Source organism: Xenopus tropicalis, chromosome 4 (assembly GCF_000004195.4).
Source record: "Xenopus tropicalis strain Nigerian chromosome 4, UCB_Xtro_10.0, whole genome shotgun sequence".
NCBI classification, from domain to species: domain Eukaryota; kingdom Metazoa; phylum Chordata; class Amphibia; order Anura; family Pipidae; genus Xenopus; species Xenopus tropicalis.
In genome coordinates, this window is record NC_030680.2 from 64,723,869 (window position 1) to 64,730,516 (window position 6,648).

Here is a 6,648-nt window from a genome sequence, read left to right on the forward strand (position 1 = left end):
AATAAGTGACAAAATAGGTACAGTAAAAAGGCTTAATAATAAACTAATAAGCAATTGTTTATTTTATATTATATACAAAGTCTGGAGGTGTGGAGAATAATTTTTCAACCTATGTGGTTACACAGGGTGCCATAAGGGGAGTTTGCCAGACTTACATTATATACCTCACAAGGGCCAAACATGGAGCAGCTTCAAGAAACAACAAAAAGCATTTAATGTTTATCAGAGGCAGCCCAAGCAGGCTGGGCCCCTTAGACAACCCAGCCAGCCACCCCGCTCTTCCCCCTAATGCGCCAAGCAGCGGCGGGAGCCCCGGTGAGCCCTTCACCCCCCAGTCCGACCCTGGGTGGAGGGTGACTTTTTTGTTTGGGGAGGCTAGAGATGGGCCATACATAGACTGACCTAAAGCTAAAGTGAGACTTAGTGGATTCGCTGCTGCTGTACAAAATATCTCTTGCGGTTCCCACTAACTCCCAGGGATACTGTGAAAAAGTGCGGATGGAAGTGCTCTTTTCACCCTAAAATGCTTAGGATGTAAAGGTATTCATACATGCACTTCTGTGAGGGGATCTCCAAGCATTTGTTTTTGTGATCAGTTAGCTTAAATGTGTTTTAGTTTTATTGAGAGAAAGGCAGTGGGTTCTGACATCCCAGGCACATTATATACAGTCTGTATTTACAAAACCAGCACATTATATGCAGTGGGTCAGGGCCGCCATCAGAAATCACAGGACCCCTCACAACAAAATTTTCTGGGCTCCCCTCCCACATGGCCCCTCCCATCGGTCCAAAGGACACACAGACAAAAATATATCAGGGCCCCCCATACACAGTGCCCTCATAATGCTATGCTGACTAGGGCCCCCCTAATCCTATCCTGGCCCCAGCCCCCCATACACATAGCCCCCAATTGGCCCCCCGAAGACAGTGCCCCCAATTGCCCATACACAGTGTCCCCAAAGACAGTTCCCCCCTAACGCTATGCTGGCCAGGGCCCCCCATACACAGTGCTCCCCAAAGACAGTGCCCCCCAATGCTATACTGGCCAGGGCCTGGGGACAGGACGCGCTGAAGTTTTCTGCGCATCCTGTCCCCAATGCTCCATATGTGAGCAAAGATGACGCCCCTAAATTTGTGGCACCCTAGGCCCAGGGCTTTGTGGCCTCACCACAAATCCAGGCCTGGCTCCACTGTAACTAACTAGAAATTAACAAAACAGTGACAAAAGAAAAAAAGTGCAAAAAATAACAGAAACACAAAATATATAAAATCACAATTAGCTTTTTCAGGGTTAAAAAAATGTAGGACTGGAGCAAGGGTGATAGGGATATTATAAATGCCAGGTGAAAACAAATTATTTAATCTCAGCTAGTGATTCAGCCTTTAGGACATATACAGTATAGTGCCTGTGGGAGTGGGATGGAACCTGCAGCAAATATTCAGATCTTTCTTATCAGTCTTCATTTTTGCAGTGCTTTTAGTTTGTAATATCTCCCCAGCCCTGCGCTCCCCAGAACGAACCTTGCAGCAATGCAAGACGATTTGCCCTATGTTAAAGGTTCCAGGCTAGAGCAGTTTTTTTAGGTGCCAAGCAGGTTTGGGAAGGCTTAGCCTCCCCTAGCCTTATTGAAAACCTGCCTATGGGTGGGGGTTAATGAGTCCAGGCTAGGGGTTGGCAGAAGAAGTACCTGCCCAGCACCCCACCACGCTTGCGCCCTAGGCAGGTGCATGTTCTGCATACCCTAGTTCTGACTCCTGGGTGTTAAGGCCCAAGTGAGGAATCATGTATGTTAGGAGCTCATTATTATTACATACAGACTACATACAAAAATACAACCAAAAATTAAGGTCTCCCATAAAATATTATAGGTGTAGAAATAATGCCGCAGTTAATTTTTGTTGTAGATTAGAGATTGATGTAGATTAGAGGTCCCTAAACTAATGGGCCAATCTAAATTGCACCAGAAGGGGGAACCTAAACTGGAATGCTTTTTTTTTTTTTTTGTTAATAATATTAGGACTCCATGGTCCAACCTATCTTGTAAGAGCATGATTCCTTTGGCAAAAATTTGTGTTGCACCTATTGACACAGTCTGCTATAGGAAACCTCCACATTTAGGATGGCAGTGGCTCTAGGGTTCCCTAATGCCAATAGATGCACTTGGCGCAATGGCACATAGCAAAAATGTGCAAAAGTTCAAGGAACTTGTTTAAACGCAAGTATCCTTAAAGCAGAAGGAAAGGCTAGTAAAGAGTTAATCTCAAGCTGCAGGCATACCTTCAGTTGTCTCAATAGTGCCCTTAAGTCTCCCCATATTTCACCTGTTCAGAAGATCAGAAGCCAAACAGGAAGAAAAAACGCTGAGCTGGGTAAAGAAAGTTCCCAAAATGCCTCACTCCTGCACAGACACTGCGACCAGATCTTCAGCAGCACATGTGCACACATGAGGAGCGCTCCCTCTAGCATCCCGTTGCCATGGCAACGCAGTATACACAGCCGGCAGGAGCGGTGAGCAGGGGGGGGCTGTCACTTGTAGGCACAGTTGTGCGGTGAGCGCAGAGCGGAGCAGGGATCGGGGGTTGAAGCCAGAGTTGTGAGTTAAACCAGCAGCCAGCAGGAGTGGTGAGCAGGGGTGGGGGCTGTCACTTGTGGAAGCAGTTGTGCAGTGAGCGCAGAGCGGAGCGGGTGGGGGGGGGAGCCGGAGTTGTGAGCTTGGGTTGTGAAGTTGTGTGCATGTGCGGGTTGGGGGGTTGTGGGTGAGCGGAGCAGGGGGGAGTTAGGGAGTTGTGAGATGATAAAACCAAAACGCAGCCGGCATGTGCGGGGGGGTGCGGAGAGCAGAACAGGGATGGGGGGTGTTGGGGCGGCGAGCGGAGTGGGGATCGGAGGGGGGGGCTGGGATTTGGTGTGTGAGCCGGAGTTGTGAGCATGCGCAGTAGAGACGGTGAGGGAAAGGGAGTGGGCATCCCTTGTTAAAGATGGCGGCGCCGTTCACTAAAACAAGTATGTAGTTTGTAGTTAGTGTATCTCTGTAAATCTTTCATTAGGCAAGCCAGGAATATAGTGTTTTTACACAGCAATAGTAGTACTAGTTAATAGTGTGCTTAATAGATTTTGACTTTCCTTGTCCTTTAATGAATGGTGTCAATACTTGGGCATTTCTGTCCATTTAAAGGGGTGGTTCAACTTTAAGATAACTTTTAGTATGTTATAGACCAGGGATCCCCAACCTTTTATGCTCGTGAGCCACATTCAAATGGAAAAAGTGTTGGGGAGCAACACAGGCATGGAAAAAGTTCCTGGGGGTGCATATAAGAGCTATTTGGTAGCCCCTATGTGGACTGGAAGCCTATAGAAGGCTCTGTTTGGCTTTACACTGGATTTTATGCAACCAAAACTTACCCCAAAGCCAGGAATTCAAAAATGGCAATCTAGTTTGAGGACCCTGGGAGCAGCATCCAAGGGGTTAGAGAGCAACATGTTGCTCACAAACCATTGGTTGGGGATCACTGTTATAGACTGTACTATTCCTAGCAACTTTGCAATTGGTCTTCATTATTTATTTTTTAAAGTTTGCTTTCATTGTCTACATCTTTCCAGCTTTTACATGGGGGTCACTGACCTAAACAGCTGCTAAACAAAAAGCTAAAGAACTACAAAAAATAAAAAAATTAAAACCAGTTGCATATTGTCTGAGAATAGCAGTTACTTGAACATCTGATTCAGTACCTGGTTGTAAATGGAAAAATGTTAGGTGTGATTTCTCCTACATCACTACATCCTCTTGGTGGGCCAGACAGGGCCCTACACATTTTAGTAGCTCAGGGCAAATAAAAAAACACACAAACATTTGGGGAGGAAACCTTCATCATGTACATCTGAAAAAGGGAGCTTGCGTGATTTTCCTAGCATTCAGTTAATAAACCCTGTAGGTCTCTGTGTGGCCTGACAAAAGAAAGCTATGTGCCACTGTCATTTTTTGTCTTGCAGTGGACTTTGGCTAATTGAGTAAATTTACACTTGTGCCTCTCTACAGGCTGGACCATAGGTGGAACAAAAGATAGACAGGCAGATTTAGCACCTCCCTTAGGCCTAAGCTCAAACCAAGTTGTTCTTATAGCAAGGTCACATTGAGGGCAGATTAACTAAAAGTCTAATTTATCTCATTTTATTTTTTATGAAACCACAACTAAACTTGTTTCCACAAATGTCAGAGATTTATCAAAAAAGTCAAGAAAAGCACAATTTTTTGTTTCTTTTTCACAAAAACTAGCATCAAACATTAAGAAATTAAGTAAGTAAGGAAAAATTTTCCAGGGAAGGAAAGTGACATCTACCATTGAGTTCATCATTACCTTGACTGGTTTTAGGTGGAGAGTTTTTGGATTCGGAATTGTCTCAAAAAAGCTATGACATTTTTTCCCATAAAGAGGTTTGCAACTCTTTCCACATCAACCCCCCCCCCCCCCCGAAAAAGTCAGGAGTTAGTAAATGCCCCCCTATGGGGCCAATCTATCAGAATTTAAGGTTAGAGCTCACCACAGAAAAATGCATCCACTTTCTAGTCATTCCTATGGGATTCTTAGAAGAGTATATATAAATGGGTAAAAGAGTTCACAATTTAATAAATGCTTCTAAAAATTTCATAGGAATGAATAGAAAGTAGGTGAATTTTCCTACGGTGACCTCTATTCTCACATTTTGTGGCTAATGCCACACATAGCGTATGGAGCATATTTTTGGCAAGCCAAAAAACGCTTGCCGAGAATACGCTCCATACGCTCAAAAATGCCCCTACCTGTGCCTGCACCCCAATGAATGAAATATGCTTGGGTGCAGGCACATGTAGTCAATATACGCCGAAAATATGAAGTCTCAGGTTTTTTGCCATATATCGGCTACATGTGCCTGCACCCGAGCGTATTTCATTCATTCGGGTGCAGGCACAAGGTAGGCTGAATTTACAGTAACTGGGCGTATTCTCAGCAAGCCGAAAAACGATTGCCGAGAATACGCCCCGTTACTGTAAATTCAGCCTACCTGCATTTTGTAGGCAGGAGTAGAAAAGCAGATCCACTTTTATCTACAGCCCTGTGTAGCCGCACTGATGGGCCTGAGTGCAGCTACATGGAGAACCAGAGGTCCAAAAGGTCCAAAAATGGATGACTGCCCTGGGCTATCGTATGGTAGATCCTACAGTGCAGCAAGTAATAGGTGGAAAGAGTGGGGATAGCATATATAGTGAGACAAGATATCAATGCCAGGGTATGGTATCAGTAGCACAGTAGTAATACAGTTGCCCAACCTCTGGTTCTTCAGTTGTTGTTGACATACAAATTCCAACATCAGATAATAGAGGGTGCTGAGAGTTGGACTGTAGGTTCAAGTATGTTGTGCCCATGCCCTTAACAGACCAATATGTTGTTGCAACTGGCCATTTTAACCCTGGTGAGGCCCTTTAGAACTAATGTAGCTCTAGGCAGAAACCCCTGTGTATATTCCTAATCACACAATCTCAGAGAAGCCAGTCTGTAGTCAGGTTATGCTAGACAAATAATGGTAAACAGATATTATCAGCACCCCTAGAATACTTCCTATTAATGCTTTATTTCTTTTTCATTGCATTCTATATCTAATTCTGCCTAGTCACAGGATACATACATACTCACCTTCTTTTACTTCCCCTTGCTATTATTCTCCTATCTAACTATCTAAATGATGCTTTCAAACTTTGACTAATTAGTGGGAAGCAGGCCAGCTGATAGGAGGAGCATGGGAGCATAAGCTAAGTTGTAAAGGACAGCTGTCCTTTGGAAATGATAAGCAGTTTATTAACTTATCTAAGACATCTGCCTAGAAAACTGTATTATAGTTAGCAACTCCAATCTTCCCCCTTCCTCCCAGATTAGATTTCATTCTGGCCTTTATGCCACTGGACCTAACCCTGGGGATACTGCCACTTCTAAGATTCCCGGTGTGACACAGCAGATTTGTACCTAAAGAATCGACTGCACATGTCATTTTCATAACAAGCTCCAGAAGTGATGTCAGATTACATTTTCACTGTTAATTTTGAATTAGCTGCATCGACACCGCTGCCCCTTGTGGCCACATTGTCGCTGTAATTATGGGCAAAAATTAACTCTACCATTTAAAATTTTATTCTAAATGGTAAAATGTATTCTAAATGGAAAACTAATTTATTTTTTTTTAAGTTGTAATATTGGTGTGTAGGCAGCCATCTCAGTGTATTGTGCCTAAGTCTGAGCTTTCAGAAGGAGCCAGCACTACACATTAGAATTGCTTTCAGGTAACCTATTGTTTCTTCTACTCCCATATAACTGGAGGAGTCCCAAGCCAGACTTGGATTTCTTACTATTGAGTGCTGTTCTGATATTGATTGGGAGCTGCTTTCTTGCTCCCTTCCTATTGTTCTGCTGATCGGCTGCTGGGAGGGGGTGATATCACTCCAACTTGCAGCACAGCAATAAAATGTGACTGAAGTTTATCAGAGCAGAGGTCACATGGCTGTGGCACCTTGGGAAATGAAGAATATGGCTAGCTCCATGTGAGATTTCAAAATTAAATCTAAAAAAATCTTTTTGTGTTTTTAAAAAACGGATTTCAATGCAGGATTCTGCTGGAGA